General features: G+C 29.3%; 1 long non-coding RNA gene across 7 annotated transcripts; it reads left to right on the forward strand.

Annotated features, from left to right (window-relative positions):
* Window positions 1-4,195: 4,195 nt before the first annotated feature.
* Window positions 4,196-11,631, forward strand: LOC145822755 (uncharacterized). Of its 7 annotated transcripts, none has more exons than XR_014364453.1 (8): window positions 4,196-4,562; window positions 6,309-6,370; window positions 7,065-7,126; window positions 8,528-8,593; window positions 9,443-9,598; window positions 11,035-11,119; window positions 11,224-11,290; window positions 11,412-11,631. It is a non-coding gene; the product is annotated as an uncharacterized LOC145822755 (long non-coding RNA). The 7 variants fall into 7 exon arrangements; XR_014364450.1 differs by having other exon boundaries at window positions 11,224-11,286; XR_014364454.1 differs by lacking the exon at window positions 11,035-11,119.
* The last annotated feature ends 10,301 nt before the right edge of the window (window positions 11,632-21,932 follow it).

Raw genomic sequence — 21,932 nt, forward strand, 5'->3', positions numbered from 1 at the left:
CTCCTTACGTTCCCACAGACAGCGTCAAATTGTGGGTGTTGATTTCCAACCACACAACCAGGAGGAGAACTCAGTTGAAGAGCATCGGCAGAATAGATTAAACTCAAACAACCTATCACAGAAAGATAATAATCTGGCGATGGTTCGTCTACCCGGGGCACTCTGACGCTCAAGTCAATAATTAAATATCTCTTAAAGATAGCAGATTGTGCTTAACTCACAAGAAAGAAATTATTGCTCACAGTATATCACACATACCTGAGACCCAAGGGAGTGCCCTGCTTTTATAGCCAGCACTGACCCTCTAGAAGCCTCACTTCAGTGGACTCAGGCTTAATGTTCATCCTGGACCTTCAATTAAATAGGGATAAACTCCCTAAGAGCTTTGTCTCTATCCAGACTGAAATCCTCCTCTGTTCTAGGACTCTTACCCCTTGCCCACTCATCTCAGATTCCGGCATCTCCACAAGTAACCTCGGCCTAGCCGAGATCACCTCGGCATCAGGACCAGGCCACGTGGAACCTCGGCTGACACTTCGGCGTCACCTTGGCCACGTATTGTCATTCACAAAATATGTCCCTACACTAAACAAGCAACAAAAAGTAAATGATACAAATTTACTTTAAAATGAACCTACCAAGCTCAAAAACTTTCTCAAATTAAGATGTTCAACTTGAAGCAATCTAAACTCACTTATACAATACCTTAATGTTATGTTAGATGATGAAATAATACTAGAGAGCCACATATTTATAAGATAAACTCCCCTCCATACTTTTATCTCTTCATACCTCTCTTGTAGGCCCCAATTCAAACTCGCACCGATAATGTGAATTATTTATCTCATAAATTTCGTAATAAAAATCATCTATGTAAAAAAATAAATTTTATCAAAAAATTATAACCACAGAAACAAAAATATATATATTTTTTATTTTATAAAATGGATGGTTTGAGTTTACAATTGCACTTGTTGTTCATTTATATAACAAAATGTGAATTTTTTTTTTAATTAAGTTTATAATTTTTCAATAAAACACAGTTTTTGCATGGATAATCTTTATTACGAAAATTACGAAATAAACGTTCGGATCATTGGTTCGGACCGAATTGAGAACTGTAAGAGAGGTATGAAAAGGTATGAAGAGATGTACGTATGGAGGAGAGCTCGCCCACATTTATACTTATAAATTTATCAATAATAATATAATATGAATACTGAATCTACCATCACTAAAAATGTAATAAATTAAAAATCGACATATATCATATCACATTATCATAAATAAAATTATAAGTAATTTTTACAGTAGCAAATATTTTTCAACAATCTACAAGTAGCAAAATACCTTAAAAATAATAATAATAATTCTACAAGTAGCAAGCTCACTTTATGCGACTGGTCCACCCCTCCCCCCCCTCTCTCTCTCTCTCTCTCTCTCTATCTCTATTATTGTGGTGAGACATTGAAATTGGGCTGTGCTCGGATGAGGCTGCCGAGGAGAGAAGACTTTTTGAATGTCATTGGGGGACCCACTTTATTAAAGTTATCAAAGTCAAATCTGACTCTTCCCTTCTATATATGGACTATTTTAAGTTATTGTTAAAAAATAATAATAATAAAGACTATTTTGAGTTACAGACCCAAAAAAACCACCTTCTGGTGAATTAATAATTATTATTGACATATTACTTGGATTATATTAAGGGAAAATCATAATTCAGAATTATTTTTCAAACCCAAAAAAAAAAAAAGAAATTCAATTCAATGGTAAATCTTATACAATTTAATAATTAAATTTATAAAAAATTTCATTAATCTGTAATTTTTATTTTTTATTTTTTTTGAAATATCACTAAGGTGTATTTTTAATAAGAGAAAATTAGTAGTAAATCTAATTTGAAGAGTGCTTGAGGCGTTAAACCCTATAGATAATTTATTGTGGTCAGAAATACATACTTTGTGAAAATTGTGATGAGAAATACATTTTGTTATTTTGAATGACATTTTATTTCATTTTTTAACTTTTGTTCAAATATTTTTTTATCTGTTTAATTTTTTTAACCTATCTGTTGAAAAAAATGTATCTGTTGAAATGTCTTAATTTTTTTTATCTGCCCAAATTAACACTTAACTGTTAATTTTTTTTTTATGTATGTAACCCATTTATTGAAAAATCTATCTATTGAAATATGTCTTAATTTTATCTTATCTGTCCAAATTATTTTAATATTTTATATTATTTGTTGAATTCGCAAGCCTATTTTCCCTATTGTTGAAATCTTTTTTAGCTATTCAATTTTTTTAGCCTATTTCAGCCTATCTATTCAATTTTTTGAATAAACCTGAGCCTTTTGAACAGATCTGAACCTTTTTAAACAGATCTGAATCTTCATATTCAACTACATTAACCTTAGATCTAGATTGATCTCGTTGTCGTCTCTCCAGACCAAACCTTCAAGAGCATGTACGTACAAGTCTATAGAGACCTAGGGTTTGCTCTGCTACTTTTTGACAACTCTAAGCCCGATTTCTCCACCGTAATCCCCCAATTTGAATCTCAAATCAAAGATTCTCAACTAGTGTGACACATCTCATATTGAACACTCACGATTATGGGACTATAGCTCCGTCGAAAGCACAGTTCAGCATTAATAACATCGATGAGACAAGAAGACGATGATTCAAAAATTAGGGTTTCTGAGAGGGAGTTGTTGAAGGACATGACTGAGAATCCACCTATTTTGTTCTTGTATATGGCAACTAAGTTTAATCACCAACTGAACCATTTCTACTCATAGAGTTTTGAGGAATTGGTGATCGCGAACGTTTAATAGACTCCTTTACTTCTATTCATGACTCCACCGATGTGTTTCTCGTCATTGTTGTTTACCCCAAGTTCATCGGAGATCGCTTTTGATGAAACACTAAACCCTAATTAGCTCTCTAAGGACGAGAAATTCGTCATGAAGCTAAGATTCTCGACGTGTTTGAGCTAGATCAAGGTTTGATAGCTCTGAGAAAGCTCATAAGGACGAAGGAAGAAGCTAGGGTTTCGCTATGTATGCCGCGATTGCTCTCCACCCTCCAATCATTGTTGATCTCAAGAAACGCCGTCATGCAGACCAACGCCGCCGCCTTTTAGAAAGGCATATATTTAGAAACAAATTCTTCTTTGGTTTCAGCATGAGAGAGAGAGAGAGAGGGGACGAAGAAAAAGGCCTCTTTACAATTGCTTTGTCAAATCTGTGCATTGTCTCCAGCTATTGAAGATAGTTCAGATCATTTTGGTCTTGGAAGTTTTTGATGGTGCTACAAATTGGATGGCGGTGGCGGTGGCGGTGGCGGTGTTGTTGTCGTTGGTGGTGGTAGGGTTACGATGTCGTCACGACTTAGGCATTTCTTGGTGATAATGATGGTGGTGGTGGTGGTGGTAGTAATGGTTGTGGTAGTGGCAGCGAGGGTGCTGCAAGGGACAATGAATTGACGGAATGTATTGACCTTTGTCATGGTTTCTGTGAGAGAGAGAGAGAGGAGTTTGATTATAGAGAGTTCAATAGACAAGTGTGGGTCATGGGTAGTTTGGTTTTTTTTGCAAAAGCATGTCCTTATCAAAATAGTATCTTCGTGCGTGGATATTTTGATAAAAGAAATCTAAATTTGGATTTATGACCTAAGCTCCCTATTGATAATACGAAATGTGGGGATCAATTAAGGTTGGTTACAGTAAAAAAAAATATATATATATATATATATAATCAACACTGAAAATGATAGAAAGTAGAATAAAGGAAAAATTTATTTTCTTGGAAGTGTTTGATAAGATGAAAATTTTATCAAAAGGTTGTGAAAAATTCATAATTACTAAATTGTTGTTAGCATATCAATTGGGATTAAATATTATTTACCAACTTGTCATCTTTCTCCGACTACTATTCTTTTACCTTAAAAAAATTAAAACAATCACATCTACTAAATACAAATGCATAACATTAATTTTCATTAATGCATATTACTAGGAAAACGGGAATGATGAAATAGATAGGAATCTATATAATAAGGAAGCTCAGATTTTTATTTTGATGGGACTTTTGTCCCTCTGTCAATACATGGACCGTTAGATTGAATTCAATCCAATGGTTCACAATGTCTAATCACATTATAGTTTCTCTCTCTCTCTCTCACACACACTCCTCTCAAATTTTCAACGCTCTCTTTCAAATTTTGAACACAGACGTCTCTCTCTCTCTCTCTCTCTCTACATTACTCTCTTCATCTTCTCTATTTCTCTATTCCTCTGAATCGCCCCAAGCCCCAACAAACCCATCTCAATCCCTCTCTCTACATTACTCTCTTCATCTTCTCTCTTCATCCATTCCTTTGAACCACCCCCAACAAACCCATCTCAATCCCTTTGAACCGCCCCAAAATTCTTTAACTTCGCCGCTGGCCGAATCCGAGCTCTACAACTGGCGTGGCTCCAATGCAGAGGTAAAGAATTTCTCTCCATCATCCGAAGACCAAAGTCAGATGTGTGAACCCTCCTCCAAATCCACAGAGGTAAAGAATTTTTCTTTGTTGTTTAATCATATATAAATTATTGATTTTCTTTGTTGTTTTCTCTCATATTAATCAACAAATCAGACATTTTTGGAGATTAATCTAGATAGCTTTTGAGGGATTAATCTATACAATTTTTTGTATCAAAATGGGACAATTTTTTGGGGATTAATCTAGACATTTTTTTGTTTTGGTTGGGAAGGTTTGTTTTGGTTGCTTATTTTGCCATTATTATTATTTTTTTTTTTTGGTCTGTTTTACCATATTAATCTAGACAACTCTGTTTTTTTATTTCTGTTTTGGGTCAGACAATTTTTAAACCCTTAGTGTGTTGTCATTTTTTTTTTTCATCTTATTTTTTGTTCATCTTTTTCATCTTATAGAATGACCCAATAAGTCATGTATTGCAAGTGTTTGATAGAATGACCCAATAAGTTTTCTTTATTTTGATTTTGGGAAATATATATAGGCACACAACTAGAACCCATTTCTTAAACAACCAATCATGTTTTTTTGTTTTGTTTTTTTATTTTTTGGTGTGAGTTTACTAGACTCAAATCAATTACGATCATTACACATGTGTTTGATAGAATGACCCAATAAGTCATGTATTGCAAGTCTTTGATAGAATGACCCAGTAAGTCATATTAAATTTATATACACCCCAAAAACTTTTTAACGATATGCATCCAAAGTTATAATCGCATTAGTTCATAATCTTAAAAAAATATCATAAATCCTCATAACTAAGGCCACTTAAATTTATAACTAAACATCACAAAATTTTATAACCAAAACCACCATGGGTTATAACCATAAACACTACAAAGTTCATCATAAATTTGAACATCACAAAATCTTATAACTAAGTTCCACAAATCATTAGAATTCTGGTGCATGTTACACATTTTTTCAATGTTTATTTTATAACCAAAACCACCATGTGTATCAAAGAATTTTTCAATGTTTGATAACCATTCTACTAAAATGTTCGATAACCACACTTTATTAATAAAATGTTCTGATTGTTGATTTTATCAAACATTTTATGAAACTTTTTATCAAACATTTTATCAAACTTTTTCACTGTGAGTATTGTTTTTCTTTAATTTTTTAGATGCATATAGGATTTTGGGTATACTTTTATGGGTTTTGTTGATTTTTCTTATTCATACATATTATCTATTTATATATACACACATATATATGAAGAGTTGGATGGGTTCCACGAAACCCATTTACTTTGATTTAGTAGGAATTTGTAGGACTATTGTATTGAGTTACTCTATTGAATGGTTGTTGTGCCATTACTATTGTTTGGTTGTCACAAAAATGTTTGATAACCATTCTATCTTCCTTGCTTATTAAGTGTTTGATAAAATGTTTCGATGGAATTTACACACACACAAATTGACTTTAACACACACCACACACATTGGTAATTTTCATCATAAAAATTTGTAACTATCTTATGATGTGCATCCTTTTTTTTTTGACAAATAAACCAACTTTATTAATATGATGTGCATCCTTTTAAGAGTGGAGATTATTAATTTCCCCTAATATATGAGAAATCAATATTTAGCCAAAAGAATGCATTAAAAAATATATATATATTCAAAGAATAAGATTGGTTTGTTGGGTGCTCTATTTTGCAAAGTAAAGGTAATACTCTCATCTATTTCTTAATAGATTATTGTGTGTATATATATTGATTAAATTTTTTTTTTGTTTTTTTCTTTGAAGCCATAGAGACCATCAATTGATCATTAGTGGAATAGAGAAAGAACGATTTCCAAAATCAAACTGTGAGTATTGTTTTTCTTTAATTTTCTAGATGCATGTAGGATTTTGGGTATACTTTTATGGGTTTTGTTGATTTTTCTTATTCATATATATTATCTATGTATATATACACACAAATATATGAAGAGTTGGTTGGGTTCCACGAAACCTATTTACTTTGATTTAGTAGGAATTTGTGGGACTATTATATTGAGTTAGTCTATTGAATGGTTGTTGTGCCATTACTATCGTTTGGTTGTTACTAAAATATTCGATAACCATTCTATCTTCTTTACTTATTAAGTGTTTGATAAAATGTTTCAATGGAATTTACACACACACAAATTAACTTTAACACACACCACAAACATTGGTAATTTTCATCCTAAAAATTCATAACCATCCTATGATGTGCATCCTTTTTTCTTTTCTTTTTTTGACAAATAAACCAACTTTATTAATATGATGTGCATCCTTTTAAGAGTGAACATTATTAATTTCCCCTAATATATGAGAAATCAATATTTAGCTAAGAGAATGCATTAAAAATATATATATATATATATATATTCAAAGAACAAGATTGAAACCTTAAACAAATAAATTATGGGTTTGTTGGGTGCTCTGTTCAGCAAAGTAAAGGTAATACTCTCATTTCTTTCTTAATAGATTATTGTGTGTATATATATTGATTACAATTTTTTTTTTCCTTTGAAGCCATAGAGACCATCAATTGATCATTAGTGGAATAGAGAAAGAACGATTCCCAAAATCAAACTGTGAGTATTGTTTTTCTTTAATTTTCTAGATGCATGTAGGATTTTGGGTGTACTTTTATGGGTTTTGTTGATTTTATAACCAAACATTGGTAATTTTCATCATAAAAATTCATAACTATCTTATGATGTGCATCATTTTTTTTTTTGGCAAATAAACAAATTTTATTAATATGATGTGCATCCTTTTAAGAGTGGATATTATTAATTTCCCCTAATATATGAGAAATCAATATTTAGCCAAGAGAATGCATTAAAAAAAAATTCAAAGAACAAGATTGAAACCTTAAACAAATAAATTATGGGCCAAAATTAAAAAAATAAATTATACAAAAACAAATCAAACCTGAACTTAGGCTTTTTGTACAAGAAAAGCAATTGTCAAAATTGACTTGACCTACTTTGGTCAATTTGATAGAAATAAAGTCATTCTCATTCATTTTTTATTTTCGCAATCTCATTGATCAGAAGTACCATATGTATATACTTTTATGGCATTCGAAGAATATTCAATAATTTTTCAAGTTTGATTTAATTATTTAATGTTACAAGTCTATTGGACGAATTAATTTTTTTGCACAAATTTCTTTTCCCTTTCCTTATTGCGATTTAAAATTTCTTTTCCAATTGTCAGTACTGAATTTATCTGTGAATAAAATCAGTAATAAACTTATCTTTTCCCTACAAATTTGGGTACTCTATTTTTTGTCATCCCATCATCCCCACCATCACCAACAAAGCTCTCACTCTCTGTCAAATCAAATGGGGGTTAAAAGGAAGAAATTGGTTTCATGTTAATACGCATTTTTATTTCATGTTAGTCAAATGGGTTGAGGATTGTTAACATTAAATGGGTTAATGTGAACATTAAGGTTAACCTGACTGTTAACATTAAGCCGAAAATAATATAGATGGTCATATTTTTTACTCATAGTTTCTAATTAGACAAAATATTTTTGGTATTTATTGAATACTTTTGTATTTACTTAAGCTTTATCTAGAACATTATTTAGTGGTGATTTGCAGAATGATGATGAGTTGTGGTGCACAGCGGATGTGAACAGTGGTTTTGTTTTGGGATAATGTTCTTATACTTTTTATTATTATTATTATTATTTTGAGAAGTGCTCTTCTTGATTTTGAATTTGGCACTCCTTCATTTCTAAAAGATATATTTTGTTTATGGTGATTCTTTTGGATATATTTATTTATTTATTGTTACTTTTTTCAATTGTTTTTGGTATTGGTATATATCTAGGAATGTTTCAGTTGCAGTAAGAGTGCTTCAAAGTTGAAAATCACTTCCAATTTACTTGCTTTATTTACATTTATGGTAATTTGTGTATGAAGCATTGTGTTTGTGGTCCTATATATCCGAATCATTTCTTTAAATTTGCTTAATAGGTTCATATTAGAGAGCTTGAGGAAGAAGTGAAACTTCTTAACAACCTTTCGCTTCTGAACATTGTGGTAAGTATCTGATTTGCATTTTTACTAAAGCATTTTAATGTTTCCTTTTGTTGGTCATCCTTTAGAAAACAATTCAAATATCTTTCTGCGCCTATCCATAAATTCTTCAAAAGGTAAGGTATAACTTCTAATTTCTGGTTGTAATAATAACATTCTAATGATTTGAGCACATGCAAGTTTGTTCAAATATAAGTGATGATCCTCACCACCATACATAGAACTTTAAACTGAAATCAAAGTCTAATTTTTCAAGGCAATTAAAATTCATTGGGGTTTCTGTTTTATAATTTGTTGTGGTATTGCTTTGTTTTCACTTAAAATCTATTGGAGTTGGTCTGGTTTCCTTTGCTTATATAGAGTTATGAGCCATTATATTGGTTTTCATTTTTCTGGATAATTAATTATTTTCTTTTATCCACCAATGTCGATAGCTATTATGGGCAGTTTGGAAGTTGATTTCAATAATTTTTTACTTCCATGATTCTTTGATTTTGAAGACCAACACATGCTCTACATAGTTGATTTGTGGAGATTCTCTCTCTCTCTCTCTCTCTCTCTCTCTCTCTCTCTCTCTCTCTTAAGATTTATATTTAATGGGTTCAATAACTTTTTCGTGGTGAGCACCCAAACTTAGATTTTTAGATATATTTTTCATGTGAATGGGTTGTTATTTCGTGCTTTTATTGGTATATTAGTACGGGATTTTGGGATTTTTAGTACCATTGTACACAAAGAGGTTTTCATTTGAACCTTTCTCACCTTTGTTTTTTCCCCCTAATATTTAATGTACATCTGTAATCTCATCATACATCACCAGTTGAGCCCACGTGTGTTTGGATTTTGTTTTAGGCTGAAGATTCATAATGGAATGATTCCCACTCACTCCCACCCTCTATCTCAATTTTGGTTTTTTTAATTGGCACAAATGTATTCAATTTCCATGGAATTCGAAACTTTACCAATGGAAGCAATTTAAAGTTGAGGCATGAGTTATAGATATAAAAGGTAAATTCATGACTTAATTTGTCTTATACTTATAGAAGTTGAGTTGGAGTTTTTATTTACTAAGATTTCAAATTCATGATTAATGATTAATTTCAAGTTTTTATTCAAATTCAAATTCATGACTTAATTTCAAGTTTTTATTTACTTACAGAAGTTGTGTTAATGATTAATATCTGAAATTTTTTTTTTCCAATTAATTGGTTTTGAATTTCATAACTTAATTATTTGGATTTGTAATATCATCCAGTTCAATTTTTGATTAATCTCATTAACAAACGTCTTCTTATTTACATAGAATCCTCTAATTGGTTGCTTAGAATTTCATCATTATTAGTTGGTTTAACAGAGAAGCCTTCTATTTGTTAGCATGCTTTCAATTTGATTTCCAAATTCTATTTTTTTTCATAGTGTAATGATTTAACTATGTTCATTGTGGAATCTAATCTCTATTTGTTCTTGGTATTATTGGTTGGTAGGTTATTGATATTGACATAAAACAGTGCATCTTTAGATTAAATTTTATATTATTAGTTTGGCATCTACATATGTGTGTGGTTTTGATTGATTGCTTGAATTAGATAGTTTGATTCTTGGTCTAAAGAAACTAACAAAATACATAGGAAAACAAAGTGCAATAGCTCATATCTTTGTCAGATTGATTCAATTCAGTTAAATTAATAGTATTGGGTAATAGTAAAATGAATATATATTGTCTTTTGGGTATAAATAGGACAGTTCCATGATTTCATTGTAAATTTTATCATTTTTACTTGAATAATCAAATGAAATTGGGAAGTTTGAACTAAAAAGTTTTGTGGATGGGGCTGTTTTGTTGAGTATTGCCCATTTGGGACATTTAATTTTGTTTTTGCATGTAATCTTTGTTCAAGTGATTTTGTATAGAGCTTCAATTTCAATAGAGTTGTTAATAGTTGTTGATTCACTTCCTCCCTCTCTCAACTAAATCTCAATTTGCTTTTTAATTTTTAATTTTTATACTGGTTTGGTTTTGGATTTAGTTTGTGTGGAATTCAAAATAGAAAATTGTTATTTTTTAAGTTGAGTTGAAGGTGTGAGATGTTGTGGTGATGACTGAAATTTGGTTTTGGAGTACTTGCCACCACTGACTGAATTTCATCATAACTTTTCTAACATTTTATACTACTAATTTAGTTTCATTTGTGGGTTTTTTTAATTACATTTTTTTAAACTTAAACACAAAATCATATTTGAACTATTATTTTTTTCCAAGTGGATTTGGCATAATTGGTAGTATTGCCCTCTTTCCTAAATTGTGGAATTTAAGTTTTTATCATTGATCGTTAAATTGTAATTTGTGAACTTTATCATTTCTTCTTCCAAAATTTTCTTTGTTAACATCTAGGCGATGACACTGGATGTTCAGTTCAAATATCAGTTCAATTTTTAATTTGTAGTTCCTAATGTGCCATTATGGAGCAACAAGAAGATTTCAAAAAAATTATGGAGTAACAACCATTTGGGTGCTTTTTGAATGGCTAAGTTCTCTCTCTCTCTCTCTCTCTCTCTCTCTCTCTCTCTCTCTCTCTCATGTAACATTAGCCACCGAAATTGAAGTTGGGTTGATGTTTATAAGTTTGATACAGAGGAATTAACGATGTTGACATGCCCAATAGCCACTGCACCCACTTAGTCTTTCCCCTTTGTCGGTATGTAAGCACTACTTCCTCAAATGGCTCTTCTTAAAACACCACTCTCCACTCCTCTTTAAAATTCTCTTATTTATTTATTTTTTATTCCCTTCTATTGTTCATTTTCATCACTTGAGTTACAGGCTGTTAGGTGATGGGATATACAAGTGGGTGACATGGATTGCACAATTGGGAGACAACGCGTATCTAACGTAAAAAGCCTTTTCTTTTTACTATCATTCCTTCTTTAAATACTGTAAATGCATACACATATGTATGCGTATAATGTAATGGATAGAAGGAGTATGTAATGGATAGGATGAATTTATTTAACGTGAAAAGATCTAATGGTTCCATTTGAAAGATATTTGTTTGTGAGACTATAGTTCCCTTTGAAAGATCAACTGGACTTGCAAATGGATCTTTTGATATTTTTCAAGCATCATGCATTTATGGTGGTGTGCTACTGGCAATAAGAAATAATCAGATCTAAAATGCATATAGAGATGTTGAACCAAGTTTAAAGTGGGACTACACTTGAGGCTATACATATAGAATGCATGGTTATTTATTTTTTGGTTTCAAATTAATTCATGAACTATATGTATTAAGTAAATCTCTCTTGATTTCATATTGTAATTACAAAGTAAAAGGAAAAGGGAATTAAAAATAAAGAATTATTAATATGAAGAATTATTAAAAATGAAGAATTATGTGTATGCTGAAAGTTTCGTATACACTGTGACACGGAGTTTAACCTTGAATATGAAGAATTATTAATGGATTGAATAGATCATAACTACAATGTGGTGAATTTTTACCAGTATGGAAGCGCTACATTAGTTTGTCTTAACTTTTATTTTTCATTGGTCAAAAGTGTATTAACTTGAATGTAATTTTTTTTTTTTTTAAACTTGGAGTGCCGTAGGCACGGGTCATCCACTAGTAAAAGTATATAGGAGAGGTGAAATAAGCAAATTAAAAAATTGAGATAGTCATTTTCTATTTTTAAGTAATATTATTAATTGATATTTTGAGTAATTATGGAAAGCATCATATATCTAATCTCATCCTCCTTTTTAATATCATGACACATCTTTGTTCATCTATTTATTTTTTTTCATAATTCTTATATAGAATTATTTATCAACATAATATGATAATGACATTTTGACATGGACAAATTATACTGACTTTCCTTAAGATTTATAGAAAATACAGTAAGTCTCTTAAGTGTGGCATAATTACGTTGAACTCCCTTAAAATTTTATTTCATATAACTTCTAATTTTCTTTTCACCAAAAATTCATTAATTACATAAATAAAAATTTAACGTTGTCATGTTTTTATATTTAAATGTACATTTTCCCTTTCATCTTATTTACTTTTTTATCTTCATATTATTTGTATTAATTTTGAACCTTTTAAACTTACTAAAAGAAAGATTGACATAATAATGTCAAAACTATAAAATTTGTTATATTTTTTTTTTTCAAACCTCAAGAGAAGTCATTGTAATTTATCCTTTTGATATTAGGAAACATTTTAATGAGTTTTTTTTCTTTCTTTCTTTCTTTCTTTCTTTGCTTTCTTTTTTTTTTCTTTCCTTTTTTTTTTTTTTTAAGTAATAGACTTACAACTTTGCTATATTATTCTCTAAATATTTCATATATACATTTCCTCTTTGTATATCATTATAACTATGTTAAATTAAGGAGGAATTAAACCCATTTAGGTAACTTGTTTAATGATAGATCCCTGAAAATTCTTATAATCCAACACGTCCTGTATATTTGGAATTGTATTCTAAAATGTACTCTCATTTTATTTTTATTATTATTATTTTTTTTATTTTTTTTTTGAATTAGACGTTTTTCCATGACAACTTTAGTTTTTTTTTTTTTGGGTCAACATGCTTATATGATAATTTTTTTTAAAAATTTCAAAATTTTATAACTTTCAAAATACATATCGATTTTTGATAAAATTTATATTTTTGAAAACTACTCTACAGGATCAATTAAATAAGATCTCAACTGAATATCTAAATTATATAAAATGAATACAAATTTCACCCCTTTTACAATTTCACATTTTTGAGTACCATGTATTGTAAAATTGTTTTATTACCATGTATTATGGTACCAATATCAACTTAATTTTAAAATTAATCTATTAAACAAATAAAAAATATATGTTTGTGTATAAAATAATTTTGAGTTAGCCTCCAATCTAATTTTTTTGGCTCTTTTTCTAATTTAACCATTTTAGTGTTTAAAGCCTAACATATTAGTGTGGATCATATGAGTTGTTTTTTAATGCCAACCTACTAGTTAGGATTAGTTTTGTTTTGAAGCTTTGTGCAATCATACTTCCTTCATTGATATTTATCTCGGTACTCTTTGTATATTGATGAATTTTTTTTTTTTTTTTTTCTGATAGAAAGAAAAATAACTTAGCTTACTGTAAGAACTCGAGTATTTTTTTATTTTTTTATTTTTTTGGACCAAACTATTTTATGTATAATAACACTTCCAATAATTTTATATATATATATATATATATATATTTCAAATGAGCAATATTATATGATCATATTTTGATATTAGATTTTAGTACCATGTATTGTAACACATTATATGACACTAATCATTATTTGATAGGCGTCACATGACACATTTAATTATTGTCTTTAAAACGTTACATCAGATACTATCAAATATGATCACTATATAATATTACTAAATTTCATATTTTACTTTTTTAATATTCTAAAATGTCAAATGAGATAGGGCTTAATAATGAATAAGATTTTATTTTGGATTTTCCATTTAAAAGATTTTCAAATTAGATATATGGTTAGATGTGCCAATAGTTTTATGCTAAATATATTCTTAGCCTTTAAAAAATTATAATGCAAACTTTGAACCAAACAAATAAATTTTTGCTTAATAAAATTTGAAAATTAACATATCGATAGGTCATAATCAATATGAATAGCATGGATCCATCTTTTACTATTATCGTAAAAAAACAAAAATAGTATTTCATTATTATTAATTGAAAATTATGAAGTAGTGTTCAATTGTTATTATCATTCAAAATTTTGATTTATTTTTCATATCAATATTATAAAAGAATCATACATTTAGGAATTTGAAAGGTGATAATTACACCATCTAAAAAAAGAAGAAGTGATAATTAAATAATTTAAATATGTTATCATAATAATTAAAATGTCAATAATTATAATTAAAGTGAAATGATCAATGATTTTATGATACAAGTATTTTTATATTTTATTAATTTAAAATTATAAAAAAAATTAGATTAGAAGTTTTAAATTCATTGACCCAACAACATTTTTACCTATATAATAGCATAGATAGAAGTACAAATATAGATATAGATTTCATACCATAACCATTGAAACTTAGTAATAATGTCATTGCATGTTTTGAAATCACAAAATTTAAGTAATAATATTGACAATGATTAAAAGGATATAAAAATTAACTTAATTTATGTAAATTGGATTTTGAACTAATCACAAAACGATATATGTGTTTTAACTAATATAAAATTTAAAAAATGGGAGAAAATTAGATTGAAATTTTCAGCCTCAAAGAGTTGACAACATTTTTGCTTATATTGTATAATTTGTGTATAGAAAAGGAGAATGAGTCCAAACAAGTAAAATAAAAAATAAAAGATGTGCATTTTCACACTTTTTATTGGATATTTAATTTTCAAATAAAAAAAATGTTGAATGTTCACATTTTTCTAGATTTGGGGTGGCTAATGTGTGAGAGCACAACAACCACTATTGTATGGTCTGCGGGGCTTATTTTGGGACTCATTTTGATGATCAGAATAGTTCATTTTTTAACATACATCAAGTAGAATATACTTGCGAAATATCAAGTTAGTTGGACATCAATAGACGTTTCATCAAATTGCATTTGTATCTAAAAAAAAAATAATGGTAAATGTGATTTGAATTATAAAACCGAATAGAAATATACTTTGATAAAAGAGCTATCAATATTCAATCAACATAATTTTTTACATATATTTTTATAGCGGTTCCGGTTTAGACCCGACCTGTTTAATACTCTTAGATCCGAGATTCCGTACTTTTAACTGTTATTCATACTTTTTGTTGTCTTGTTAGTGGTCAAGTTGAGTTGTTGGTCGTGTTTGAAACAGATTGAAAGTTAGTTTTTCAAAAGTGTTGTTGTCCAGTTTTTTGTTTGTTCGCTCGAGCGATCTTTGAGATCTCCCAGTATTTTTGCAAGTTTGCAAAACTTTTGGAAGTAGGGTTATATTTGCTCAAGCGGTCCTTCTTGCACTCGAGCAGTCTTTGTTGTCTGCAAAACTTCTAGGAGGGGGTCATTGTACGCTCGAGCAGTGTTTTGGTCGCTCGAGCGGTGTTACTTATTGTCTCTGATGCTCGAGCGGTGTTTTGGTCGCTCAAGTGATCTGTGTATATATTAGTTCGGGAAAAGAAGATTTTGAATCACTTTTTTATTCCTCTCTCTCTCTCTTTCTAAAACTTTCTAAACCCTAATCTCTTCACTTTCTCTCTCTAGTTCTTGCTTAAAACCTCAAATACTCCACCATTCATCGTTTTCTCCACCATTGCTCTTTGGAGAAAAATATAGAGCTCTTCGAGGGTTTCAATCTAATCAAAGAGAATATCGTTTTTGGCTCCATCAAAGTTTCACTCTTGCTCTCTTCCTCTTCTACTCTTAAGGTATGGATTTCTTCAACCTCTTGTATAATTTTTAGCTTAGTTATTTGCTTCTAGAAAGTGTTTGGTAATTTGAGAATTTTGGGTTAAACCTAGGGTTTGATTTTAAAATGTAAATGAGGGGGTTTTCAAATGGGTGCTTGAGAAAGGTTGTGGGAATGTGTTTACGATTGAGATATGTTGAGATGTTGGAATTTCTTTACTTATAATTTTGAAAGTAAATGAGGTTTTGTTAAAAAATCATTGATATTTGGTTTTATGAAAGAAAAGAAAAAGATATTGGGTTTTAAAATGATGAAATGAACGTATATGTTGATGACTAGGTGGACTTGGATATATAATATCGCTTATATATTGAAAAATGATGAGATTATATCTTTTGTTTGAAATTATCTATTGAATAGAAATATCTGTTTTGAGCTATCGGTGGATGATAATTTTGATTGTTGTAGAAATTGCATGAGGATTAGGTAAATTGAAACTAACTACTCATACATCTTGCATTGAGCATTCTCTCGTACTTAAGCATTAAAAATGTATTGTTTTTAGAAATATAGGTATATACGTTGGTGAATCTGGTTAGGGGGTGTGGTTTTGGTTTATATTGTTAGTCTGTGTGTCTTTGGTGAAAGTTCAGAAATCCGCGTGGTTAGGTGCTGATCCTTCTGGTTAGTATCGGTAAAATTACTTTGGTAGTGCTTGTATAGTCTACTAACAAACACATACTTGGAGATTTTCAGTGTTTTGTATCCGTTGACTTGTTTTTTAATGTAAAATGATATTTTCTCATGAATTGATATATAATCTTAACATTGTATTGTTTTGAGAAGAAATGTAAAACATTTGACAAATAGCATGCATATGCATTCACCTTATAACTTCGTTAAGATTTATACATGTTGTTAAAGTATCTCTACTGGGTTTTAACTCACCCTATGTGGAAAACAACTTTCAGGTGCTGATGATATGCCTCCATCAATGACTTAGCTTGGGAAGACTATGGAGCTGAAGGCTCATTTTGTTTTCTTGTTGTAATTACTTTTGTAAAAGCCTTGGGCTTTTAACTGTATTAAGTTGAACTTAATTTTGTTATATCCAAGTATTGTCTTGGAAAGATGTAGCAATTAGGACATAAACTTATTTGTATAGCCTTTTTATTTCAATTCACTCATATGTAACATATGCTATAAATTCAGGATTTAAGATTTGTGAATGTATACTCACATATTTTATCTTTTGTATGGTAAACGAATATAAATGAAAGATCATTATTTCGCATGTTATGTTTTCTTTTAATATTCATGTTGGGTTGTCGTTATTTTTTTTGAGGCATGACAATTTTTTACTCAATGTGTTCTAAAAAATGAACGATTTCGATCACCAAAATAGGCCTCAAAATAAGCCTCACAAGCCACTCAACAATGTTTGTTGTGCCCTACAAAGCAGCCACATCCCATTTTTCTTGTATGTTTTTTCATTGTTGAGTTGTTTGAATAATATTTTCAAATCCTTAAACTAGTGCATTCTTATCTAAATTGATTCTATGTCCCTAAATTAACGTATTCCTATCCAATATCCCAAAAAAAGTTGGATTATCTATTTTTATACTTAATTAATTTTATTTATGTATCTAGTGGCAAGTCATTTTGTATCACACAATAAGACTTGATGGGTTATAAAAATTTTCATAGACCTAAATGAAACATAAATTGTCCAAATACAATTTTCTGATAAATGCGGCATATATTTATTCAACATTCAGCTTTAAATGCGTAAGAAAATATATCTGATCAACTTTGTTTAATTTTTCTGAAAAATGTTATAAAATTATATTATGTATACAGATTTCAGTTCAAATAATTCGACACTAGTATTTAAAAATTTTATATAATAGTAATGAATTTTTATTTTAAAGTGACTGGAAGAAGATGACCATATAATTTTGTGTAAAATTATATTTGTATTATTACTCCTCTTATGTTTATTTGTTATTTTGAACAATATGAGCTTAATCTAAATAAATAAATAAAAGCATTCACATAGCCATTTAATCCCTATTTTTGTAAATTTTTTTGACATAGAATCAAATTTTATTCATGCACTTTTTCCCCCTTTTACTAGAACGTAATTTTTACAATTATATATATATATATATATATTGTTTACAATAGAACGTGTTTTATATATGTTTTTCTAAAATAAAAAGACAAATAAAAAAGAATTAAAAAAAACATATTAATGAGTTTTCAGAGGAATGCTCGAAGAGTAGAGGTAGTTGGTGGAGGTGCCCAGCTGCACCAAGGATCCTCTAGAGTGAAATTTTTCTAAAGTTTCTTAGAGTGCTACATTGTGTGGTTGAGATTTATTGGCAAGTCACATCAGAAAAATTGATGTGACTTGCCAGTAAATCTCAACCACATAATGTAACACTCTAGGAAATTTTAGGGAAAAATCACTCTAGAGGATCCTTGCTCCCCCAGCTGGCGGTGGATGGATGCAATCACGGAGCCGAAAAATAAGAGGAGTATTTATTAGGGTATGGCTTCTGTTCAGTCTGAATTGGATTGGACCGTGTTGTTGGATTTGTGGGGATTCACCACGGGTCTCGTTTTGATAATCTGAACTGTTCAATGTGTAGAACTCGTCGAGTACTATATGCCTGTAAAAAAATCACGTTGATCGGATATCGATAGTTATATGATCAAATCAGTTTCGTATTAAAAAAATTATACGGTGAACAAATTAACGGTTGACAAAAAACTGTTTTCATCACATAGCTATCGATATCCGATCAACGTGATTTTTTACAAGTATATAATACTCGACGATTTCTACACATTCAACAGTTCAGATTATCAAAACGGGACCCATGGTGGGCCCCCACGGGCCCAACAGCGGGACAGAAGCCATACCCTATTTATTAATTATAATTTTTTATTTTCATAATCAGTAATAAGAAGATAATAATAATTTTTGAATAAATATCAAGTATAAAAAATTAAATAAATTGTTACAAAAGTATTTCACATAAAATTTTACAATTAACCTAAAGTAAAATCGAAAAGAAAGTATTGCGTGTAACTAGTGTATCATGGACAATATAAAAAAAACATATATATAAGTCGTAAAATAAATTATATAATGATAAGATAAACAAAATTTTACAAAATTTGAGTAAAAATTTCATATAATAGTCATATCACGTCATTATTGACATATAATATTACCAACCAATAGTAAAGCAACATATGAAGGGTGAACTTCACATGCAAATATAACAAACACTCTAGTAATTTTCACATATATATAATGAGATTAATTATATTTGCATATCAATAATGATAGATATTATTTTTATATTGAGATTTTTTTACAAAATTTTCATACATAAAAGTATAATTTTTTGGAGTCACTTTATTTTCAATAAAATAATCACTCTTGTTTTCATAAATTTAAAAATGCCCTTGATATTTTATTCTAAATATTATTTTTATTTAAAATTTTATTTATATGCATATGTAAAAAAAAAAAATTGAAAAATTCGGGAGGGGGCACGTGACCCCTTAGTCCCCATGTGGCTCCACCACTGGGTGGATGGGTCAGGAAATAAAAATTAATTTTCAAAATAATTTAAAGCATAGTTTTTTTTTTTCCCTTTAAATTTTGTAATTTCTGTTTTTGAAAACTATGTACGTTTTGTTGAAAATGAAAATCCGTTTTGTTTGATAATGTTTACAATGCTCTATTTTCTATTTACAAAAAATAAGAAATAAGTTTCTTGTCCTCTTCTTGTTTCCCTGCTTTCTTTTTTTTCTTTGTATGTAAACAAATGTTTTGCAAGTAAATAAAAATAAAAACAAATAAACATATTTGATTAGTTATGAGAGGTGATGGACCATCAATGGGGGATGGTTAAGAATATCAGTAACAAGCTCTTTACAATAGTTTTGAAGATATTGTAGAGAGCAAAAGTCAAGAATATGTGCTCCATCAGACTCAACAAACTAATTCTATGGCTAGCTATTATCTATATTTGCTATAGTAACTCAACAACTTTGTTAAGTCGCTGTTCATTAGCTATTTTATTTTTTATTATATTTTTTAGAGTAAAATTGGGCCAAAATCTTTAAACCGATCATCCACCTGGATGTCCTCCTAGATATCCTATCGGATGTCCCGTGAGTGCCTGTAGCAAAAGAAGAAAAATGCCCAAAATTAACCTAACCGATCGACCAGCCAATGGCATTTTTTTTAATACATTTTTTAAGAATTGTTTGGGTGACACCTCATCAATTTAATAAAAAAAAGAAAGAATAACAAACACAATAAGAAAATAATATTTCAATAAGATTTACTTAGAATAGAGAGTTTGATACAGTGAGTACTAAAAATGTGATAAGCTAAAATAGTAAAAATGAATTTTAGGTTATAATTTGGCACAAAATTTGTTGAGGCTAATGCAGATGCTCTAAATGTGGTGTTCGGCGGTCAGGGGCGGAGATAGAGAGGAGCTAGGGGGTCCCGTGCCCCCTTGGGTTTTGGGCTTTTTTTTTTTTTTTTTTGTGTTTTTAAACCAAACATAAAGAAAATATCTTTTAAAAAAATTATAAAAATATTATTTAGAGAGAAATGCCAATGACATTTTTAAAATTATAAGAACAATAATAGTTATTTTGATTAAAAATTAAAAGATTACAATAAGTCATATTATTATCTATGAAAAATTTATATTTTTTTTTTAATGTAATGGTGATGTATATTATTATTGGCATGCAAATATAATTAATCTTACTATGAAGATGTATAATTTATTAGATTGTTAGTTATATTTGACATGTGAGGTTCATCCTCCATGTGTTTCTCTATTATTGGTTGATGATATTACATGTCAATGATGATGTGGTATTACCATTATATTGAATTTTTAATCAAATTTTATATAAAAAATTACTTTATCATTATATAATTTATTTTAAGACTTATATTCATAACTTTTTTTTTTACATTGTCCGTGATATATTAGTTACAAATAATATCATTTTTTTGATCTGTCTCAAAGTTTATCGTAAAAATTTATATAAAAAATTTTTATAAAAAATTTCAATATTATAATTAATAAGGGTATGTTTGGTTTGTGTTTGAGAGATGTGTTTTAGAGATAAAAAGTTGTTTGGTTTGGTTTTTTTCAAAAGATATTTTGGAAAATTATTTTGAGAGAGAGTTTTAGAAAAAGTGATTGATTTGATGTGTGTGTGAGAGAGATTTGTTTGGAAAACTTGGAATAATGTTTTAGAGCACTAAATTGGGAGCTCTAGAGCATCACTAATGATGTGGCACAGTGGCCCCCACCAAAGTGATGTGATGTTTTGGCTTGAGTTTTTTTTTTTTTTTTTTTTTTAAGCTCATTAGAGCTATTAGTGGTCCAAAAATTAGTGGGATGAATCACCACTCGGAAAACTTGTTTGGTTTACAAGTTTTGAAAAAAATTTTTAGAAAAATTTATTTGGTTTGATTACTTTTAAAAACTTATTTGTAAAGACAATTTCCCAAAAATTTTTCAAAAATACAAACCAAACGAACCCTAAGTGTCTCTCTAATTTAATTTTCTAATTCCGTTACTGTGGACAGTTGACGTGGTTGAAGGTGGCTATTAGAGTATAAAAAAATGCTTGGGAGCACTAATTAGTGCTCCCACTAATTAGGTGGCAGTGGGTCCCGCCATTAATGATGTGATGTTTTGGTCTTGGAGTTGTATTTTTTTTTTTTTTTTTACTTTTTTAATGCATTAGTGCTATTAGTGATGATGTTTTTAGTGGGATGAATCATTGTTGATTAGAGTATATCATCAAAGGTCATGGGTGATGACCGTTTGATTATTGAAGTCGATCGGAGAATCATTGAAAAAAGACTA

The sequence above is a fragment of the Camellia sinensis genome, chromosome 3 (genome assembly GCF_055761805.1).
Source record: "Camellia sinensis isolate YWXY chromosome 3, ASM5576180v1, whole genome shotgun sequence".
Taxonomy (NCBI): domain Eukaryota; kingdom Viridiplantae; phylum Streptophyta; class Magnoliopsida; order Ericales; family Theaceae; genus Camellia; species Camellia sinensis.